This window comes from Balaenoptera ricei, chromosome 15 (assembly GCF_028023285.1).
Source record: "Balaenoptera ricei isolate mBalRic1 chromosome 15, mBalRic1.hap2, whole genome shotgun sequence".
Taxonomy (NCBI): Eukaryota; Metazoa; Chordata; class Mammalia; order Artiodactyla; family Balaenopteridae; genus Balaenoptera; species Balaenoptera ricei.
The window spans coordinates 86,785,078-86,810,156 of NC_082653.1; the positions used below are offsets into that span (position 1 = coordinate 86,785,078).

The 25,079-nt window shown below is 41.1% G+C and overlaps 1 protein-coding gene across 1 annotated transcript in view; it reads right to left on the bottom strand.

Moving 5' to 3' along the window:
- The window catches only part of SDK1 (sidekick cell adhesion molecule 1), a 539,910-nt gene that overhangs the window by 374,183 nt on the left and 140,648 nt on the right, over positions 1-25,079 (bottom strand). The gene's annotated exons all lie outside the window — the stretch shown is intronic.

Genomic DNA, 25,079 nt, shown 5'->3' on the forward strand with positions numbered 1-25,079 from the left:
GCCTTTCTACAAATGAAATAAATACTTCACTTCTGCGACTGAAATAACTATTTTCTTTGTGTTTTCCCTAGTTAATCAGAATTTAGATGACTATATTTAGAAAAAGGAATTTTGTCAATCATAATTAGCATTCAAACAATGCCAGAAAATTAAAATTAAGTGGGAAAAAGAAGAACAAAGATTAAGGACTATACTGTATGGCAGAAAATTTTCTTTATGGGATTTTTTTAAAAAATTTATTTATTTTATGTATTTTTATTTTTGGCTGCCTTGGGTCTTTGTTGCTGCACGTAGGCTTTTCTCCAGTTGCGGCGAGTGGGGGCTACTCTTTGTTGCGGTGCACGGGCTTCTCATTGCGGTGGCTTCTCTTGTTGCAGAGCAGGGGCTCTAGGCACGCGGGCTTCAGTAGTAGCGGCACTCAGGCTCAGTAGTTGTGGCTCACGGGCTCTAGCGCTTAGTCTCAGTAGCTGTGGCGCACGGGCTTAGGTGCTCCGCAGCACGTGGGATCTTCCCGGACCAGGGCTCGAACCCGTGTCCCCTGCAATGGCAGGTGGATTCCCAACCACTGCGCCACCAGGGAAGCCCTCCTTATGGGATTTTAAAAAAATGATTTCGATAATAAGTCTTTCCTGGGATGAAAGAATTTTAATGATAATGAATATATTGTCAAGAGAAGTCACATTTCTTATTTGCAACCTGCGAACAAAGCAATGTTTATGTCAAGCACCACTAAAGTGTAAGGGAAATAGCATCAACCAATTCGGTTTGAGCAACGGAAGAGAACAAAGTTTGTCCTGTTTCTTCTACCGTCTTTGTTATTTTTTAAATAAGTTGACATGACGTTCCAGCGATGTTACCTCTACTGAACTAGCATGCTTGTCGGGGTGGAGGAGAGCAAAAAGAGCCACAGGAGTTGCAGGTACTAGTCGTAGGGCAGCAGGACTCGCACGTGTTCAAAACAAAATTTTTTTTAAGGAAAAGCAAACTGTAAAGCACTCAGGCACCATTAAGCTTCCCTCTTCTGTCCTTCTACCCCTAATGCAAGCAAACATTCACTACGTAAGAGAGATAAAGACCAGTAAAAGTATTTATTGTATAAAATTCATTGTTATCAGGGCAAATAGATGGTCACGGACCCCAGAACGTGACACGGAAATAGCTTTGCCGCTTGGAAGACATCTGATGGTATCCTTTGCATTTCTATTTGCATTCTTTCATATGGAGAAGCTTATAGAACCCTCTCTCCTTCTTTTGTGTTTCACATACATGACTGTCACTAGGCCAGAATTAAGACCCTGAATCCAAAACTATCTGGTATGTTTTTAGGTGGGAAACAGGAGAAAGACTCCGAAGTGGTGGCTGTGGAAGAGGTGGCCTGTTTCAGGGGTCTCGTCCTGTCCGAGCACGACAGCACTCACGGGAAAAGCCTGTCCAACCTGCAGCAAGCCGACAGCACCAATTATTGATCATGCATAATGACGGCAGTTGTAAAAGAGGACCGTGCTAAGGTCAGCTGGAGATGCTCTGTCCAGCACATGAATGCTGTTTACTAGGAGGAGGGAAGGAAGGAAGGAGAGAGACAGAAGCCAACAGACAGACAGAACTCAAAGGAAGAGAAACAAGACAAAAACGAGAGGTGCTTAAGAAGCACAATCTGCCTTCTCTGCTCCACGGTGGCGCCAGCTTGTCCTGTTTCGAAAGAGATCACATTCGCGTATAACATACATGACCACGACTGTACCACCTGACACAGATGACAAGACCCATGACCTGACACAAGTAAGCAATTCTCTAAGACTGTGTGTATCTGAAACATACACCTTTACTTTACTCCATACGTATATATGTCACAATTTTGAGTGGGGAAATAAGATAAGGGCGCTCTGAACAGGGTTGTGATGTGACTAACAGGGTGAAGACACAACAACTGTGGGCAGCAGCGTCTGAGTTTGCAACGCTTTGGGAAATTTTTAAGAGACCGTCTCCTCTTTCCTTACACTCTTCAGACTTAGAGCTTGGAAGGGCATTTACAACCATGGGCAATTGTATTTTTCAAATTAAATGCCTGTACTTACTGGGTAATTTCCCATATGTGTTCTGCTTTCTTCTCCCTTTTCCCTCTAGGAGACAACTACTTTATGAAGAATTTATATCAACAGTCTGTTAAAAAAATAATTTCATTTGTAATGTTTTCCTGCGCTTTGTTTTCTGTTTTCACATTTTCTAAGCAAACTGGCCTCAGCTTCTTAACTATACACTGTTCCCCCCAGATTCTGTTTCAGTTAGAAGATTCCTTTCATCTTAAATGGCATTTCAAAAAAAAGAGATGCAGTATCAAGACCAAATTCAAAAACTATTTTTCACTCACAGATGTTTAAAAGAAAATCAGGTCTGATTCGGCTAACTCTGCCCGTGATTCTAAAATGTACAGGATGCTTGTTTTTGCCGCACAAAAAAGAACATGACTTCACCAGCAAACACCAACTACTGCTCAGTGCCTCCCATCTGTCTTTAGAATCATGTGTAGCTCTGGTTGCTGCGACACAGAAGACGGATCTGCCTGTCCTTGCCCACTCAGGAATGCGGATTTACTGCAGGCCGTTATTAAACTGCCCCAGCCCTAAGGGGACTCCTTTCTGAAGCTTGGGAGAAGCAGCCTGGGCAACTTCAACTCCATATTCATTCTATTCAGAGTTTCTTGGACCAGATGGTATATACCTAGTCTTAAAGACAGTGTGTTTATTTTTTATATCAACCAATTTGAAATAATATAATTAGAAAAGAAACTGGGCACAACTGTTGGCCAAAAGATAAAAAAGGAACATCCATAATTTAATACTGTCTTTGTTAATTTCATTTTGCTCTGAGGCACTCAATTAAGTGTCTGCAATAAAAGCTGCAGCTACACTGGAATCCCAAATCCTATCAAGTGTCAAGGATGTTAAACCTAGAAAACTAACAGATTCTTTAGTCTGAAACCAGCTTGCCTCCCACCTGAACAGTGTTTTACCAGGAAGGCAGTCTGTAATGTGTAATCATAGAAGCACTTTGAAGTAATGGACCCCACAGGGCCCTTCAACCTTATTCAGTTCACATTAAATGATTATGAACTCATCATTTTGCTTAAGCTTACGTTTAACGTCAGCCATTCTGCCAAGTCTATTCTGTTAAGATGAAATGTATTTTAGTTTATGGATCATGCTAGATTCATGGTTGCTCTAAATACACTTCAACCGACTAAAAACACGTGATGTACTTGACTATGATGAAATGCAAAACACACACTCACAGCGTCAGAGCATAAACACAGACGCAGGCTAGCCATATGCTCATGTGTAGAAATAACTGTTAGATGAAACAAAAACATTCTCTGACTATATTTTTCAGATATAAAAATGTGAACTGTAGCCCAGCCATGTAAAGAACCATGATGCAATGGGAAATGGAGTTTCTCAAGGAGACTTTTTGTCCAAAGTCCAAAACACTTAACAAGGCATTATTTAAGAAATCTAAGTCATGAGGGCTGTTCTAAAATATATTATCACCTTGTTTTTTTCATGATTTTCTTTAGGCAAATGCTATAAAAATATGGACTAATGTTAGTACAGAAAATTCCAGCTTCTTATTAACCTTTGTTCTTAATAGGGAAAAACAAAATTTGCTTAAAAGTAGAAAGACTGTCATATTATACACCACTGGTTGTTACCAAGATGGTAACAACAATGGCACAGAAAATGCATGGCACCACTTGATTTCTATATGCACAAATCAAAAACACCTCTTTTGCCTAAAGGTAGATGAGAGAATAATCAAAAAAAGACTTCACGCTACTTATGTAAAGTAAAATCATGTTAGGAAATGTCAGCTACCAAATAACAATGTCCGTCATCCCCTGCTGATGACGTCATCCCCTTCCTCTCCAGGAAGCTGGTGCTACAGAATTAATGCTTAGAATTGGGGTGGGAACTGGGGAGGAGGCCACATCTCCTTTCATAATCGCCACAATGCTTTTAGAGCAACTTCCTGCAAAGTCCCTAAGATTTAGATAATTAGTGCAAAATAACATGTAAATGCACATTGTAATATGGCATGAAAAGCTGCAAGCTGGTGGTCAATCAAAAATCTCAGAAAGTCCACTCTGAGCTCAGGCTAAATATCACATCAGAGGATGTTTCCTCATCTGTAAAATGACAATCTTGCTACCTGCCTTGACTAACTCACAAGGTGAGGAACAAGTTGGATTATATGAGTAAACACTTTGACAGCTGTAACGTCTTATTCAAACATTAGACTATTTGTAAAAAGGCTTAGGGATATCTATTAAGCAGCATAGGAATGAGGGCAAATTAGTGCACGGCCATCTGAATATAAAGGGTGGGACAAAAGTCACTTGAAGATCAAACTCGTGTTTCGTTCAGGTCTGCAGTTAAAACATTCATTTTATGTCTTGAGTGTCTTTATCATAACGCAAAGTTTGCCCCCTTACAGAGACACCTTCATCTCCTCCCGTATAAGTGCCAAGGGGGGTAGAGAGTAAAAGCAGAAAGGGTGAGTTATGAAGTAGATTTTGGAGGAAAAGATCATCACGATTAGCAATGAAGAAGCAGGTGGCTGAGGCACTGGGAAAGCACAGAGGCGAAACAGCCAGTGGGATGTGGGGAAGGATGCAGATCTCCTGCTGGATCAGAGTTCATGCACGTATTCACTGCTCTATGTGCTATAGCTCTCTGCAGGTTACCATGGAGACTTCGAGAAGTTTCACTACATGGCAGATTAGGAAAGGCTACTGCCTGACATCCTTAAGTCTCTGTAACAAAATCAAGGTCAATTTCTGTCATATGTCCTTTCCAGATTCATCCTTGTCCAGGAAACCATCTTATCGGTACATTATTTAGGTCTCTGCTTTAATTCTTCTAGAAAAAATCTTAGCAAAGTATCTCCTTTTCTAGTGATTGTTTCTCAGGTAATTTACTGTGGGCCGTTCATATACTTTGCAATGATTATTAACTATGGTACATGGTGACTGCATGTTTAAAATCCATGCTGCTTGAATAGTGGTTTATATACAGTCACATATTATTCCCATTTAAGCCTCGCAACATCTCTGCGAGATGGGTGAGGGGAGCACCCAGCAGAGAAATGTTACATAGCAACGGGCCTGGCCGGGTTCATTACACGGAGCGAGACATGTCGGATGAAGTGGAAAAACCGGCACAATTTGCTCAGGTGATACTGATACAGGCTCTAAATTGCCCGCACATAAATCTGACAGAATATCTTTTCAGGATATAATTGGGAAGCAGAATGTGGACACAGCACGTATGAAAAACAAAAGTCTCCTTGGTTTTCCCAAAGCCCCTCATACATACATCCATGACTGTCCTCCGCACACTGAAACTCTTGTCTCCCGAAGACGGGACGCTCCACCAAAGCTAATACCACTCACTCTCTCAGTCTCTCTCTCCTATGTATTCATCCAACAAACATTTATTGAACACACATTCTATGGGATCCACCATCATACCCATGACCCGAGGGCCTGGCACTCAGCCCGGGGCACAGCAGGTGCTGAATGAAGGGCGCTGTGGAGGACACAGGGTGGGAAATAGATCACACTTGAGTAGGACATCAAACGGGAACTCCCTTAGCGAACTGGTGCAAATACTGGTCACGAGCAGTCAAGTTGTAGGAAAGGGAGAGTCAGAGGCATTAACCAGAAGATTATAACATTTAAAGAGGTAATAACGACTGAGCACAAGAATTAAACAGGAAAAACATGAAAAGAGTAAAAATGTTATGGAAGGCTGAAAATTAAAAACATCGGCCTGAATGAACAGGACACACGTGTGCGTGTCACGGATGCAGGACCCTCAGGCCGTGTGCTCTGCGGACGGGAAGGAAGGCCGCCCGGGAGCAGGGACGGCCGCTGAGCAGACACAGCGACGCAGGGTGTCGAGCCGAGTGCCGCTGCCAGCGCTGAACCGCTCGGACCTACCAAATGGCAACGGCACGCGGTTCGACCTAACAGAGATCAGGACGGCCTGAAAAAGGCAAAAACAGCGAAGAGAGGCTACGGGGAGATCATGAAAACAAACGCCTTGAACTATTTCTAAACCTCTTATTTGACCTGTATTTTCTGAAAACCAGCACACGCAGAGCAAACACCCAGGTGATTCCAAAACAACTGCGACTGAAGATTGGTGAAGGTGATTTTCTCCAGGAGAAAAGTGGAAGGGAATAGACAGGGCTCCTGGAGGAGCTGCCCCGCTGCCCACCAGCACCTGGGCACCCGGCCTCCACGAGCCCTCAACCAGTGGACCCTCCAGAGAGGATGGACCACGGAGGTAAAGGTGTCCCTCAGAGAAGAAAGCATGAGTTTGGTAATTAACAATCTCATCTAGAAGGAGTCCCATCATGGTTTGTCAGACTCTGAGAATCAGAGTTACCTGAAGACTAATACCACAAATTAATTTAGAAAAGGTAGACAAAGGGTAGAATTCAGAAGAAGATCATAAATCCTGAAAAAAACCTCCAAATTTTATAATTGTTTTTAGATTATAAAAATAATACACACTTTTCTTAGGAAACTTGGAAAATGCAGGAAAATGTCAAGAAATACTCTGGCAAAGATACAAATTTCTGAGAAGTTAAAGCATATTGCTTTCCAAGGGGGTTGGCTTAAGCTGGGTTTGTTCAAAACCAAATCCATCCTATGAAGCAAAGAGAAATGCCACAGATGTCTCGCTTTGATGGAAGGGATGGCATACCAGCTCCAAGCCGAGGTCCCGGGGCCCCTGTGCCCTTCCCCACTCTCCTGGAACACTGCAACTGACACACAGACAAGCCCCGGCTGGCCTGCTGATGGGTCAGAGACCACATGGAGGAGAGCACGGTGGTCCAAGCTGAGGCCATCCTTGGTCGCCCAGAGAAAGCTGATCCCCAAATGTGAGAGAGCCCCGTGTGGCTCAACAGAGACCCTTAGCTGATCACAAGCACATGGCTGAGCCCACCCAAGACCAGGAAAAGCACCTAGCTGACCCAGAGACTCATGAGCAATAATAACTGATTACGGTGAACAGGCAAACGGGTCAGGGACCCCAGAACTGGAGGAAGACGGCACGGGGTATTCATGACCACCCCCAACCAACAGAAGGAACGACTCGGGCCCAGCACAGCAGCAGGAGAGTCAAGGTAGGCTCCTTCCTCACCTGAACTGAACAACAAGATGTGAGCCCGGCAGCACAGACAGGGGGGCTCATCAATCCAGGGTCCGCCACACATAAGCAGCCAGAAGAAGGGTTTTCTTTCCCCACTGGCCTGAGACTCCTCTCCTCACCAAGAGATGCCACGCAGCCGTGGCAAAGGGGATCTCTCTACAAGTGCCCAGGCCGGGAAGGCTGTTTCTGCAGGCCAGAGACTTCACTAGGCAGCCAGGTGTCACTAACCTGGGACGTGCTTTCTACTCCCCACAGGCAGGGGAATCCAGCCAAAATAAGAGCCCAGTACCAGAAGCTCTGTCCTTCCCCTCAAGCCTGAGGATGCCCTCCCTCCCTGGAGGCACCAGGCACCTCTGCCTGGGGAAACTTCTGCCCCCTTCTAGAGCAACAGAGGACTGGAAGGAAACCCAACGGCACCAGATAAACAGAGCAGGCCTAAATAGCATCAAAGAGCCTCTGAAAATTGTCAATGTTGTAAATTTGACAATGCAAATGAAATGGCCCAATTCTTTGAATTACAAACTGCCAAAACTCAACCAAGATGAAATAGATAACCTGAATAGTCCTATCATTAAAGAAATCAAATTTGAAAAATAAAAAAAAATGCTCCCCAATAGAAAGCTCCCAGATGAGGTGATTTCGCTGGAGAATTTTACCAAACATTTAAAGAGTAATTAACACCAATTTTATGTAATCTCATCAAGAGAGAAGAGAAGGGAACACTTCCAAACTAACTTTATGAGGTCAGTATTACCCTGATACCAAAACCAAAGATGGCACAAAAATGTAAACTACAGATAAATATCTCTCATAAACTTAGATGTACAAATCCTCAATAAAATATTAGCAAATTGAGCCCAACAATGGATAAAAAGAATTATATACACTATGACCAAGTAGGATTTATACCAGGTATGCAAAGCTGGTTCAACATTTGAAAATCATTCCATGTAATCCATCATATAAACAGGCTGAAGAAGAAAAATCATACAATCGTATCAATTGATACAGAAAACGCATTTGACAAAGTCTAATATTCATGATAAAAACTCTGAGTTAGCATAGAGTGCAATTACCTCAACTTGATAAGGAATATTTACAACAAACCTTCATCTAACATCATAGTTAAGCATGGAAGCCAATGTTTTATCCCTAAGATTCAGAATAAGGCAAGGATATCTGCTCTCACCACTTTTATTCAATATAGTACTGGATATTCCAACCACCACATAAGGAAAGAATAAGGAAAAATTGGAAAGGAAGAAGTAAAATCGTTCCTATTTTCAGGTGATATGATTGACTATGTAGACAATCTAAGGAATCTACAAAGAAAAACCTCCTGGAACCAATAAATGAGTTGAGTAAAGTCACAGAATACAAGATAAACACATGCAGGGACTTCCCTGGTGGGGCAGTGGTTAAGAATCCGCCTGCCAGTGCAGGGGACACAGGTTTGATCCCTGGTCCGGGAAGATCCCACATGCCTCAGAGCAACTAAGCCCATGTGCCACAACTACTGAGCCCACGTGCTGCAACTACTGAAGCCCACATGCCTAGAGCCCGTGCTCCACAACAAGAGAAGCCACCACAATGAGAAGCCCGCACACTGCAACGAAGAGTAGCCCCTGCTCACCACAACTAGAGAAAGCCCGCACGCAATGAAGACCCAAAGCATCCAAAAATAAAATTAAAAAAAAAAACAAGATAAACACATGCAAAAAATAAATAAATAAAATTTATTTCCATGTACTAACAAACATGTGGGAATGACAATTAAAAGCATAATACCATTTATACTTACTCCAAACAAAATGAAATAATAAACTAAAAACTTAGCATATATAGACTCTGTATGCTGAAATTACAAAATGTTGATGAAAGAAATCAAACACAACCTAAATAGATGGAGAGACATACTGTTCAAGGACTGCAAGACTCAACGTAGTAAAGATGTCAGTTCTCTCAAACAGGTCTATAGGGTTAGTGCAACTCCTATCAAAATCCCAGCAAAATTCTTTCTATACAGAGACAAGATTATTATAAAATTTATATGGAAAGGCAATGGCACTAGGATAGCTAAAACAATTTTGAAAAAGAACATTGAAATAAGAGAAATCACTTTACCCTATGTTAAGATTTACCATAAAGCTACAGTAATCAAGACAATATGGTACTGGCAGATGGACAGACGCACAGATCAATGAAACAGAAAAGAGAACCCAGAAATACAGAAATATGAACAACTGATTTTTGACAAAGGCACAAAAGCTGAATAGAGGAAGGACAGTGTTTTTAACAATTGGACATTCATAGGGAAAAAGAAAATTAACCTTGACCTAATCCTCATATCTATACACAATTAACTCAAATGATCATGGACTTAAATATAAAATGTAAAACTACAAAACTATTAGAAAAAGATACAGGAAAAATTCTTTGGGACCTAGGGCTTGTTGAAGAGTTTTTAGACTTGGGAATTCTCTGGCAGTTCAGTGGTTAGGACTCAGTACTTTCACTGCCGGAGCCCTGGGTTCAATCCCTAGTTGGGGAACCAAGATCCCGCAAGCCGAGGTGCAGCCAAAAAAAAAAAAAGAAAAAAAAACCCACCTCAAGACTAGAATTAAAAAAAAAAAGCATTTTTAGACTTGATTCTGATAGCAAGATCCATAAAAGGAAAAACTGATAAATGAGAACTCATCAGAATTTAAAACCTTTGTCTGCAGAAAAGCTTGTTAGGAGGTTGAAAAGACAAGATACAGACTGGGAGAAAATATTTGCAACCCACATATCCAACAAAGGACTAGTATCTAGAATATATAAAAGGTCTCAAAACTCAACAACAAAAATTCAGTTAGGAGATGGGCGAATGCTGTGAAGAGATATTTGAAGGGAATATATAGATGGCAAATAAGCAGATGAAAATATGTTCAACATCATTAGCCATCAGGGAAATGCAAGTTAAAACCACAATGAGATATCACTACAGGCCTAGGATGGCTAAAATAAAAAATAGTGACAACACCAAATGCTGATGAGGATGCAGAGAAATGGATCACTCATACACTGCTGGTTGGAAAGTGAAATAGTACAACCATTCTGTAAAGCAGTTTGGCAATTTCTTGTAAAACTAAACATAAGCTATCATACAATGCAGCAATTGCACTCAGGTATTTATCTCTGAGAAATGAAAGCTTGAGTTCACACAAAAACCTGTACACAAATGTTCACAGCAGCTTTATTCGTAATAGCCAATAGCTGTAGATAACCCAGATGTCCTTCAGTGGGTGAATGATTAAACTTACTGTGGTATGTCCACACCATGGAACGTTACTTAGCCATAAAAATGAGTGAACTACAGATACACACAACAACTAGGACGGACTTCGAGGGAATTATGCTGAGGTCCAATCTCAAAACTAATATCTAAAGGTTATATACTGTATGATTCTATTTATATAACCTTTTTGAAATGGCATAATCATAGAAACGGAGAACAGGTTAGTGATTGTCAAGGTGGTGGAGGTCGGGGTGATGAGGTAGAGTCAATGCAGGTGAGCGTAGCTACAGAAGGGCAACAGGACGGTCCCTTGTGGTGATGGGACTACTCTGTATCCTGACTGTGGTAGAGATACATGAACCTACACGTGATAAAATTACATGGATCTAAGTACACAGACACACAGACACACACACAGGATGAGTACAAGTAAACCGGGAAATCTGAACAAGATGGGCGAGTTGCTGTGTTGTTTTAATCAATGTCAGTAACCTAGATGTGATACTGCAGTGCACTTCTGCAAGATCTCACCACTGTGGGAGCCGAGTCAATGGTACATGGCATTTCTCTGTATTATTTCTTACAAGTGCATGTGAAACTACCATTATTTCAAAATAAAAAGGTTCATTTAAAAAGCTGTACTGTTCAAAATTCAATGGAAGCCACATTAGGGCACCAAGAGAAAGCAATATTACTGTAACCATTCTGCAGATGTTACTCAGCATACACACAGTTGTGGTCGTGACATAACAAACCCATGAGGAACGTATGGCCCCTGACAAAGTGCTTCATTCTGTCCTGTATTCCCACAGCAGTTCTGCCAGCCAAACAGGATCCAAGGGAGGGGGAAGGGAAAATTGAGTGGAAAAAGCAGACAAGGACCATTTGGGTCACGGAGCGGGTAGAACAGCAGAGGGAAGAACAGACTGCGAGGGATTTGCAGGCACTGGTCACTGTTTCTGGTCGATTTCTCAGTACTCCTACAGCTGTGTGCTAGAGCTCTGAGCTCTAGGCTCTAGGCGATGCAAAGTGCGAAAACTTCTGTCAGCATGTGAGAATCGGTGTATAATTCACTCCAGACTTCCAGTGGCACTGGATTTTTCAAGAAGCAACTCTAGACATTCCAAATGTATGGCACATGCCTGCATGATCTAATCAAATTATTAGACTCAGCCGCAAAAACTGCTGCTGGGCCAAGAAGTACTGAGAGTCTAATAATAAAGACTTGCTAGTTGATGAAATGCTGTCTTTGAAGTTATTGATTTTTATGTAGTTTCCTTGAAATTTAAGGTTCAGGAGTGATAGTGAAATACGTCATCAGCATGCTAAATCAACTGCCTTTGCCCAGTACAATGTCCTCCTGAATTCAGGGGCCTCTACCCTCTGCTTTCTGTAGAGTAAATCTGTGCTGCTGCATATCCTTCAAAGCTACAGTTTTCCAGTTGAAACACAGCTGATAGAGGAGAGGAATTTTTGCTTCTACTACATTCGCAGCTGTTTTAAAGAGAACAGTAAATGCAGTTAAAAAGCTGGTTGTTAAACTGACAACCCGAAGAATAAATGGGGCATCAGTGACAGTCAGAATGGCCATCCAGAGCTTGAGATGGCTCCAGGCCTTCCCCTCTTCCTTGCTGTGTGACCTCAGGCAAGTTAGGCACAGAATACCCACCTTTTAGGGTTGTGAGGATTAAAAGGGGGCAAGCAACACAAACGCCTTAAAATAGTAACTGGCTCAAAATAAGTGTTCAATAAAATCACCTCTCCTTTTTTTGATAAGAAGTCATTCATGACAATCAATGACCTGAAAGGAGGAAAACTATAACTTTGCCTTGCTCTATGTTTTGTTGTCTTCTAGATAATTCTAAAGTTTGTTTTCTTGTTTTGTTTTGTTTTATGAGGCAACACATCATAATTAAGAACAGAGAGTCAAGACTCAATCTGCCCGGGTCAGATCCTAGCCCCTCCTCCTGACCATGTTTCCTTGGGTCTGTCACCTCACATCTCAGTAACGTGACAAGAAGGATGTTACCTGCCTCTCTGGGTGGCCAGGCGTTGAAGTGAGTTGGTACATGTAAAATATTTAGACCAGAACTGAGCCTGCATACAGTTAGCACTAAGTACCTGCTAGCAAGTGTGGATTTCATTTTGTGTTAAAACAAGTAATTGCAATAAAATAATGAAAAATAAAAAAGAGAAAAAGCCTTAATTCTCACCCTTGTCAGTCTCCCATCCCAGGGGCCTCAGCACCACCCGGCACTTTCTTTCAAACATCTTTCTGGGCTGTTCTCATTCTCAGCAATAATCTTAAACCTTCTCCACCCAGACCCCAGGTCAGCTCCTTGAAGCCAGGCTCGGAAACCCCAGGTGTCCATCTGCAGCTACGACTGGTCCCATGAGGCCACCAGCAAGCCCCCCAACCTCCTCTCCACATCGTCTCCCCAAGCCACCCCGCCAGCCTGCGCAGCCCAGGCCCCTCCTCTCCACATCATCTCCCCAAGCCACCCCGCCAGCCTGCGCAGCCCAGGCCCCTCCTCTCCCATCCTTAAGAAGGGACCTCTCTGATGCCCCTGCTATTCCATCCTATCCAGATTTTCCCAAAAAGATACACACTGTTTCTACTTCCTTTCTACCCCTGCACTGCTCTGGGTTTTCCTACTTAGACTACTAAAAGGATCCTGGAATCCAAATCCAAACAGCAACTGGAACCCAAGGCGCCCCCTCCTCATATGGCTACTGGTCTTCTGCGGCGTTAGATACAACCACCTTTGGGTATGTTATTGTGAAGGCAGTGACATGAGCTTGCTGAGGAGTAATCATCCCTCATTCATATCTTTAATTCCCAAGTGTCTACACATAACAGGTTAATCTATATTTGTTGTCTACTGAGAAAACTAATTCCAAAATGTTCATCAGAGGAACACAATTCCTAATTTCACCATTTATTAGTATTCATAATAAAAACTAATAATAACCAAAAGTTATTTTTTATTGATCACTACTAAAAGTCAGGCAGTATTCTAAATGTTTCACATTCTATTATTCCATTTAATAATTACAATAACCCTATTAAGTAGGTACAATTGCTACATAGTAGGTATAATTTATCCCATTTAATGGATAAGAAAACTGAGGCAGACAGAGAAATGACTTGCCTGGTAGAGCCAGGATTAAAATCAAGGTAGTCTGACTTCAGCAGAGACTTCACCTGTAGCTACCATTCTACTTACTTCCCAAGGTGAAAAATAAGATAATACACGTTGCAATTCATGGTGGCTGGGTTATTTTCTTGGAATAAAAGATCTTCCTGAGGCATGAATTTATAAAATGTTCAGACTGAGAAAAAAATGAATAGCTAGTTTGCTTATTTTACATTAACCAATGTAAATCAGATACCAAGGAGATAAATATAATTATATACAACAGGAATAATGCCCTCTATAAATCAATATTAGAATCTTGCATAGAATTCAGGATGCCAATCCTTAAACACGATGTTTCTATCCATCACTGCAAATCTTGGCCAACTGGCCAGAAATGTCATCTCTTGGAAAAATGCCATTTTTTAGTAAATGATACACTTAATAAAAACATGTTCTTACGAAACAAATGATTAATTCTTTGCATTGTAACATTATTGCTACTAGGTTCTATATTTCACCAAGAATGATGAGCTAAGAAGAAAATAAAGACTTTAAAACATGAGCCAAGAAGTATTCTCAACCCCTTGGGATCTAAGCCCGTTTTAAACAACAAATATTTAATAATGCCCACTTCACTCTTCTGAAGTGAAATTCATAGATAAAATAACCACACCTTACATACAATTTCAAAAAATCAACGATACAGAGGAGAAATAAAGAAAACAGTTTATAAAGACATGCATTTCAATACGTAGATGCTTAAGCCTGACTACACTGGAGGCATAATGAAGTTGTTAGATGCTTGTACCTTCTTATTAATCAACACGTCTGGATGTGGAAATATAGGATTAAACGCCATTCCACAGACGATATAGGAAAATGGAAGAGTAGAGGTATAAGTGGACACCAGAACAAGAACTGGTGTTAGAAGTGAAGAAAAAGAACAGATTGATATCACACACGACACAGTAGACTCTCACAGGCATAACGTTGTGTGAAAGCAGCCGGGCATAAAAGTGGGTACTCTTAATGGACTGTTTACATAAGATTTGTAGATGTCAGAATCACAGTTACCTTTAGGGGGCAGTAATGATGGAAATATTTTATATCCCCATCCGGATGGGTGCACATATATTAAAAAACTCACTGACTGTGGTATAGTCATATGATGGACTATTATTTATCAATAAAAAGGAACAAACTACCGGTAAACCAAACAACATGGATGAATCTCAAAACCATTATTCTGAGTAAAATAAACCTTAGGCAAAAAAATACACCTTCTGTATGATTCCACTTATATGAAGTTCTAGTACAGGCTAAACCTGTGGTTCACAAGGATTTTAGTCTCAGTAACCTCATACAATCTTAAAATTATAATTATTGAGAACCCCCAAAAGCTTTGATTTATGTTGATTATATCAATTTCTATTTCTCATATTAAATTTTAAACTGAGACACTTCATTAATTCATTAAAAATGGTAATAGCAAGCCTTACATATTAACATATATAACATAATATTTTATGAAAAATAATTATATTTTCCAAAAATGAAAAAAAAATGTTAAAAGAATGGCATTGTTTTCATATCTTTGAAAATCTCTTTAATGTCTGACTTAATAGAAGACAGCTGGATTCTAATAGCCACTTCTGCATTCAATTTTCATATTAAAATACATATTCATTATGAATTACTTTCTTTTATTTCTCCTTTATAGCAGCACTAGGGCATTATATTGATTTTCTGAAATTATATGTGTAGGCTGGTTTTTTAATCTATGAATTGCACTGCAGAAGAGTAAGGGGGCATGATTAAATATTTGTTGTAATAAAAGGGGAGGGTGGAATGTAAATTGATACAGCCACTATGGAGAACAGTATGGAGGTTCCTTAAAAAACTAAAAATAGAACTACCATACGACCCAGAAATCCCACTACTGGGCATATACCCTGAGAAAACCATAATTCAAAAAGAGTCATGTACCAAAATGTTCACTGCAGCTCTATTTACAATAGCCAAGACATGGAAGCAACCTAAGTGTCCATCAACAGATGAATGGATAAAGATGTGGCGCATATATACAATGGAATATTACTCAGCCATAAAAAGAAATGAAATTGAGTTATTTGTATTGAGGTGGATGGACCTAGAGTCTGTCATACAGAGTGAAGTAAGTCAGAAAGAGAAAAACAAATACAGTATGCTAACACATATATATGGAATCTAAAAAAAAAAAAATGGTCATGAAGAACCTAGAGGCAAGATGGGAATAAACACACACTTACTAGAGAATGGACTTGAGGATACGGGGAGGGGGAAGGGTAAGCTGGGACGAAGCCAGAGAGTGGCATGGACATACCTACACTACCAAATGTAAAATAGATGGTTAGTGGGAAGCAGCGCACAGCACAGGGAGATCAGCTCGGTGCTTTGTGACCACCTAGAGGGGTGGGATAGGGAGGGTGGGAGGGAGGGAGATGCAAGAGGGAAGAGATATGGGGACATATGTATATGTATAACTGATTCACTGTTATAAAGCAGAAACTAACACACCATTGTAAAGCAATTATACTCCAATAAAGACGTTTAAAAGAAAAAAAGAAAAGGGGAGGGTGATTTTGTCCAGTAGGATTGAGAATAACACTGCCTTAAAATATGTTTTAAAGTATTTATTCTTTCCTTCCTAGCTCATCATCCTCACTGAAATATGAAACCGGGCAGCAGTAACACTACAATGCAAAAAGTTAATGGAGAACTGGAAAAATCCCAGCAGATTCTTAAGAGAATGAAATGGAAAAGGGCAAATAAGATCTATGTAGTTTTACAAAAACAGTTTTGGCCTCATGGTCCCCCTTGAAGGTTGCCAAGGTCACCCATGAATCCTAGACCAGGGCTAAGCTAATCTATGTCAAAAAAAATCCAGAAGAGTGGTTTCCTCTAGGGGTGGAGGTCAGGTTTGACTGGGGAGGGTGACCAGGGAACTGTTCAGGGTGATGGTGATTTTCCGTCGTGTCCAGGCTTGCACACAGATGTATGCATTTGTAAAAAGGAATCACACGGTACACTTACAATTTATGTAGTTGATTGTATGCAAGTTTTACATAAAGAAAGTAAAGGAATATTGAAGTCTAGTTAATGATATACATGGTGAAGTGTTTAGGGGTAAGTGTACTGACGTCTGCAACTTACTTTGTAAAAAGCATCAAGCAATAAGATGGACTGGTGGGAAAAGAGAGGGGTGGGTCAATGGAGAGACACATGATGAAGCAAATACAGCAAGACATTAACTGCAGAAACTAGCAGTGGGTATAAGGGTGTTCACTTTTTATTTTTTCTACGTTTGAAAATGTTCATAATAAAACGTTGGAAAAATTCATTGAGTTGTATACTTAAGATCTGTGTACTTTACTATATATAAGTTACACCTCAATAAAAAATTTAAACTGGGCTTCCCTGGTGGCGCAGTGGTTGAGAATCTGCCTGCCAATGCAGGGGACACGGGTTCGAGCCCTGGTCTGGGAAGATCCCACATGCCACGGAGCAACTGAGCCCGTGAGCCACAACTACGGAGCCTGCGTGTCTGGAGCCTGTGCTCCGCAACAAGAGAGGCCACGATAGTGAGAGGCCCGCGCACCGCGATGAAGGGTGGCCCCCGCTTGCCGCAACTAGAGAAAGCCCTCGCACAGAAACGAAGACCCAACGCAGCCAAAAATAAATAAATAAATTAAAAAAAATTTTAAACTATTACACAATTTAGGCTAAATAGTAACAGATGGCTTATTGGTAAATGATAAGAGAAAGAGGAAATAATATTTATTGAAATAAAGTTTCAAGACAAATTATACATGATTAAAGTGAAGAAAAAAATATATGACATTCTTAGGAATAATGAGGCTTATTTTTAAATGTTGTATCAAAATAATGTGCTACCTTGACATGGGATAGGGTACTGACAAAGGATCCCAGAAATACACCTTGTATCTCAAATCGCCATCACATGCCAAGTGATAGACCCGGGCTCTGAAACTTAAGAGGGAAAGAACCAAGAGGCTGTAACACAGGTTGTAGAACACTGGGGGTAGTATCAGAATAAGACTAAAAAGCAGTAGGCGACCCTCCAAATCAATAATTAAATATGTAATTTTACATTATATTTTGTAGGTTCATATTACAAAAATAAAGAATATAGAGAGGATGACAATAAATGACATTTAAAGAAAACTTGTATTATTAAAGTGTGATAGCTTCACATTTAATGTTCCTCTACTAATTAAAAAACATTTGGTTCTAAGTCTCTTGCAATGAATCCCCAATTCCCTCTGTTATATATTTGCATGCTATGGCTACAAATGAAGACTGATACAGGCGTGCCTACCAGCAGCTCAGATACCACAAGGGCATTGCCGAAATGGTGAACAGCTCTTGGTAAAGTTCCCAACAAAACAAAGTACTATTTTCCCTCAATTTACTCAGTAATTGCATTTGTGGAAAATTTCAGTGTATGTTAAAACCTGCAAAAATACTATGTGTTTATTTAAAAAATGGAGTACTAGGCTCAGATCATAATGTTCATTTTTTTTTTTTAACCCATGTAAACATCCAGGGAGGCGTGGGAAAGACACGTGCGGGCACAGAGCCGTTCTTCCTCATGCTGGGCCACCCCGAGCACCGCAGGCAGTCTAGCCTGGCCCCTGCCCTCTCTGGGACTGGCTGCCGTCCTTGGGACCAGAAATGCTCCACAAACATCCCGTAGGAGGCAGTCCCACATCCACTAGAAGCCACAGATCTAAGGTGATTAAAGGATTGTTTGAGGAACATTTTATATTTTAACAGCAGAAACATATTCCCCAAAACAGAATTAGCAGACTCTTATGTGTTCATTCCTAAACTAGTCAATGCAAAAATACTTTCAATTTCTTTAAACAATTCCTGGCCAAGTTGTGGTTAAAAATAACACAACCCCCCAGAGATATATTCAGATACACAGTCCTCTGCTGATGTTTTGTGGCTATAGTTTCACTACAAAGAAAGCATTTCAAATAGTAGCTAAAGACTTGTCATATGGAAACAATATTTGCTTATTCCTGCCTAGGGCTGGATTTAAACCACTGAGCCAGAAGTGAAAAGCTCCACATTCTGCTATTTAAAAATCGAAGCAAATACAAAAACTTCATACTTAAATATTATTCTTGTGATTTTTAAATCATTTTTCAGGTTATCCAAGCTCGGTGTTCCAGTGGTGTGTAACTTCATGGCTTTATTGTCTCCACTTCCAAGTGTCACTTGGCCACTGCAGTACTTGTGTGTTTTTACCCCAATCAGGCTGGTGTCACCAGCGCTCCCGAGGCTTTCCTTTGTCCTCCCCATTCTCCCAGGCATCCTAGATGTCCTTCTGCCTTCGCCGCCTCCTTTCTCTCTTTTTCTTTTTTTTGTTCTTCCCCATCATCCCTGTACAAAGATAAGGCCTATTTTTTTTTAAGCAAGAAAAGATGAAATGACACGTGAATTTGTTTGTTTAGAAGAGGTGTCACCACATAATTAAATAGATCACTAAGTATGGACCGAAAGAAAAATGTTCTTGATCAACAGAATAGATACTGAATTTTTTCAAAGAAATTAAGGGGGAAAAAAATCAGTCAGCTTTAAAAAGCCATATGTAATTGGGCAATCAAAATGCTCACAAAGGAAAGGTGCTGTTCACTCTATGTTCTAGGTAAACAAACATTTTGCAAACACTCACATAAAAATTAAACATGTACTATCTGACCCACTCCTAGGTATCTACCCAAGGGAATTGAAAATGTATATTTACAAAAGATTAGGTAGGCAATGTATATATCAGCTTTATTCGTAATCACCCCAACAACCAAAACATCCTTCAACAGATGAATGGATAAACAAATTGTGATACATTCAGACAATGGAAGACGCCTCAGCATTAAAAGGAATGAACTGTTGATTCATATAACAGCATGAATAAATTTTAAATGCATTTTGCTAGGCAAGACCTAAAGATCCCATTTACATGACATACTGAAAATGGCAAAACTGTGGGGTCAGAAACAGCTCAGTGGTTGCCAGGGGTTGGAGGGAAGGTCTGAGCAAAATGGGATCACACAGGGACCTGTGCTGCAGGTACTACGGTGGTGGATACACGGCTCTGTGCTTCTGTGGCTCCCACAGAAAGGTTCACCGTTTGCAAACTAAAAAGAAACAAACAAAAATCAGGGGACTTCCCTGGTGGGGAAGTGGTTGAGAATCCGTCTGCCAATGCAAGGGACACGGGTTCGAGCCCTGGTCTGGGAAGATCCCACATGCCACGGAGCAACTAAGCCCGTGCGCCACAACTACTAAGCCTGTAATCTAGAGCCTGCGAGCCACAACTACTGAACCCACGTGCCACAGCTACTGAAGCCCGCGCGCCTAGAGCCTGCAACAAAGAGAAGCCACTGCAATGAGCAGCCCGCGCACTGCAACAAAGAGTAGCCCCCGCTCGCTGCAACTAGAGAAAGCCCGCACGCAGCAACAAAGACCCAACGCAGCCAAAAAAAAAAAAAAAAAAAAGTCAGTCAGGATACTGGAAGATCCCAGAATGGGGTTCAAACTGTGATAAATGAATGACTGATGAATGAAGTACAAATGTGTGACATAACCTCACTGAAGGGAGTGAGGAAAAAGAAGGCACCCTGACTAGCCTTGGAAAACAGTGTTTTGACTGTTATTTCAAGGCTAAAGGTAAGGGAGCCGTACATAAACAGTGCTCAGTTGGTGAATTTGTTTCTCACAGGGACATGAGTTAATTCTGAAACTAGCGTACATGTACACTGGGGTTAAATAAGTAAGTAAACTGTAGGTAACAGAAGTTAGGTTTCTCACTGTTAGAGAAAGAGCGAGATTACAAATAAGGAACGGAAGAAAATGGAATGAACCCACGGTCCCGGATTACGGTCAGAGATGCCTGCATGAACTCACGCTTATTTTATTATTTTTTAGAATTACTGTTTTTTAAAATTAATTAATTAATTAATTAATTTTTGGCTGCATTAGGTTTTCTTTGCTGCAGACGGGCTTTCTCTAGTTGTGGTGAGCGGGGGCTACTCTTCGTTGCGGTGCACGGGCTTCTCATTGCAGTGGCTTCTCTTGTTGCGGAGCACGGGCTCTAGGTGCGTGGGCTCAGTAGTTGTGGCACACGGGCTCTAGAGCGCAGGCACTCTAGTTGCTCCACGGCATGAGGGATCTTCCTGGACCAGGGCTCGAACCCGTGTCCCCCGCATTAGCAGGCGGATTCTTAACCACTGTGCCACCAGGGAAGCCCCATGCTTATTTTAGAATGTATACAGACAGACAGATATAGGAATATAGACTTGGGTGTATATATGGGTTAGAATATTTGTGTTGATTTCCTAGCTCTGTCCACTGAGAGGCCTAGAAGTGTGACAATCTAGCAGCAACAAGCATACCCAGTTCCCAGATCTTTCTAATCCCATTTCCAATAAAAGAAACCAGAGATCTTTTAAGAAATGGCCGATTCTGGGCCCAGTGCAGGTAATATACAAAATGAGCCTGGAGGATCTCATGGTGCCAGGGAGGAAGGAAGTGCTAAGCAAAAAAATTAAAGCGATACACAGAAGCCAACCTGAAAAAGCTCCCAAGGCCAAAGTTGGAACAATCTAAGCTACAAATTAAAAATAGATTATAACCCAAGAAATGACATAAATACCCATGTCCATAATGATATAAAGATGTTAAAAAAAAAAAAGATGGCGTATAACCAGAAAAAACAAAAACAAAAAAAAAAAACATGGGGAGAAGGGACAAATCTTTGTTACAGAAGAATTCCAAATAATAAATGTAGAAGGAATGAGGGAAACAGAACTTCAGCACAATAACTGCTACAGCAAGATCCCCTGATGATAAAATTTAAGGAGAAACAGGTATTTGTGTAGCTTCAAAGTATCTTCCCCAGAATATCAACGGATTACTGTGGTGGTTTTAACACATGCCCACACATTATTTGATACTTTTCCCTCAGGAAGTGGAGTTTAATTCCCCTCCCGAGTGTGGGCTGGACAGAGTGACTGACTTACTTCTAAGGAACCGGAATCCAATAGCAAATACACATTTGGTCTCTGTCTGGGTTCCTGGCAAAAGAGTTCCTGAAACACCTGGGATTTCCTGAGTGATAAGGATGGTAGGAGTGTCTTTTGTTCTAAAGATGGGATTGTTGGTGGGCCCCTATATAGCTTCAGAGATGGGGGCTGGTTGCAAAAAGACCAAGCCTTGATCAGAAACTTGCAACGTTCAGTTCCATTCCCCCAGTCTCTGGGGAGGGAAGGGGTTTGGGGATTGACTTAACCACTGATGACCAAGGATTTACTCAATGGTGCTTGTGTTATGAAACATCCATAAAACCCTAAACTGAGGGTTTTTTAGATCTTCCAGGTTGGTGAACACGTGCAAGTGCTGGGAGGTGGTGCACCCAGAGAGGACATAGAAGCTCGGCCCCCCAACTGAATTGCTGGACACCCTTTTGGTGTCAGAGAATTGGAGAACTGGTGTGGAAAAACATCACATATTTGGTTAGTATGTGAAAAAATCTTTCAGGAGTAGAGTGAAGGAAAAAAAAAACTAGGAACTGTACCTTGGAGAAACTTGTCAAGCACCACCTGCACCAAGTGATCAAGGTCCCCATCATCAGGAACAAGGCATGTTGATATCATGTAGCCCCAGGTATGATGTCACGGAAGGGGCACTTCATCTCTTGTGGCTTTCCTCCAAATCCACAACCCCAGGCTAATCACAAGGAAACAGACAAACATACGTGGAGGGACATTCCACGAAACATTGGACCAGTACTCTTCAAAAGTGCCAAGGTCAAGAAAATAAGGAAAGACCAAGAAGTTATCACAGATTGGAGGAGACTGAGAAGACATGACGTCTAAATGCAACGTGGGACCCTGGATGGGATCCTGGAGCGGGAAAAGGATATCAGGAAAAGCTGGTGGAATGCAGATAAAGCCTAAAGTTTAGATTTTGTTTTTTTAAAGAGAATAAACAACTGATACACATAAAACAATATGAATGTGTCATACACTTTACGATACGTGAAAAAAGCCAGATCAAAAAGCTCCATACTGTGTATATCCATTCCTATGACATTTTGGAAAAGGCAAAACCATAGGGTCAGAAGATAGATGGGTGGTTGCTTGGCGTCAGGGGTGAGGGAAGGGGCTGGCCGCAAAGCGAAAGCACAAGGACGTTGGGAGGTGACGTTCTGTATCTTGATTGTGGTGTTGGTGATCAGATTCTATGTCCTCCCAAAAGAGTGAATTTTACTATATACAAATTAAAAAGTAAATTTAAAAAATATCCCAATAGCCTTCTTAATTTAAAATTTCCCACTTAACTATATTCAGTTCACACATGGCTAGACAAATCCCTCAGTACAAAACGAGAGACTGACTACACAGAGAGACCATGGGCGACGACAGAACTCCCACCCGCGGGAGAAGCCTGGGGAGACAAGCCGCGCACATCCCCTGCACCGTCGGCCTGGAGAGGCCGAGACTTGGTCACTGACGGCTCCCACACCCTTCCCAGCGCAGGACCAGACTCGTGAACCGCCTCGGCTTGCCCTGGCAGTGGCCTCCAATCAGGGCCCACCCTCCAATCAATGGCCCTCCAATCAGGGCCTCCAATCAGGGCCCACCCGAAGCCCTCTCTTCTTTCCCTGTGAAGTTCTCCCACTCCTCGGCCTGCCTTTGAGTCTCTGCCAAAAGCAAGGCTCCCTCACTAGAGTGAGCTCCGAATCCACAGCTTCTGTTCGCTCTCCTTTGCTTTTCGTTTATTTCCACAGAAGCAAACCTACTTTATAAAACAAAGCCTTACCAGACATTAGATAAAACATTGCCCAGGTGCTATGTAATCAGTAAGGTAAGAAGCTCTGTGCGGAACAAATGGACAGCAGAAGGGAAGCTGTTGAAGGCTCCCTGTGCTGCAAGGCTTTTTCAGAACCACCAAACCACTTCTAACCCCTTGGATTCCCCTAGCTAATGCCATCATTACTGCACACTAGCTGTTCAGTGAAACAGGTACAATCTTGTCAAATGAGACTTTCTTTCATCATGTCTGAATTATTCACTGCGTATTGTTACCACTGACAAGGGATTTTTTTTTTTTTCTTTTCTTTTTTCTTGGTTATTCAGAAACCAGGTCCTGCTGTTACTCCAGTCAGCAATCCTGGAAGAACTTCCTGGGATAAGGGGAGACAGGAAGGAAGCAGGGGCGTTAGGGAATGCAGGGGAAGAGGGGGAACTAAGAAAAGACTGGCTTTTTTAGTAAAAGATAACTTTTCTTTTAAGGGTACAGTAGAATTAGTAATGGAATGCTTCCAAGGACTGATAAAATGATTGCACTCCACAATTTAACATTTTAATGCTTCCTATAAAAGTGTTTTCTTTCTTACTACCTGTAACAGCTTGCCAAGCTATTTGAATTTCAGGAGAAATGTTATATAGGCTAAATTAGATGGTGTAAAATTAAATTATTCTGACAGAACAACACCAAGCAAAATTTGATGAAGGAATTAATAAATTAAGAAACCTTCTTAAAAATGCAATATTCAATTATAACTTAAATAAATCCTTGGGGTATGAACCAAGACAACTGTATTAAAAAGTAATATGAATTTCTCAGAAAAAGAACTTCAGGTTGGTTGAATAAAAACTCTCCAAGGGCCAACTTCATTAGCCAGCATAACGTCCAAGACTCTTGGAGTGACCGGCTAATTTAAAACAACTTTTACAACCATTTCCATATGGCCTAGTCATTTATGTTTATGGTTTGGACAGAAGTCTTGAATGGAAAGCCAAGAGCAATGCCTAGAAATATCAAGTCTCTTTTAGAAAGATTTTCCTCATCAAATCATTAATTTTTTTTGCATTTTACTTTCCTTCAACATTTTATTTTATAGGTGATACTGAATTCTCATCAACATATTTTATTAAATATAGTAAAAAGAAAAAAAAAGGACAATAATACCAAAGGGCCCAGTTCTAGCTATTTCAAAACATGCCTTTTTAAATGTTTTATTTGCAGATCACAGCCTTGTTCAGCCCCCAAATGCCACTTCACCAACTTATGAGTGTCACCTCATGCATTTCATTAACGAGAAAACTGCGTTCAGTCAGGCTTCTCAGACCTTCCCTGTGATAAACAGGTCTACAGCATGGCCTCTCACGCTTAATGCCCCAGCTTTCCAGAGCCAACTGCAATAACCTGCAAGAATATTCCTGCCTTGGGTCACTGCAACATGGCCAGGTTCATTCCTGCTTTCTCTCTTGCAATAAAGATACTTTAAGTGGCACCAACTCTGACTCTGCATTCCTTGTTTCTCTAATACTGATGGTGATTTTTTTTCCTTTTTATTGATGATGATGATTT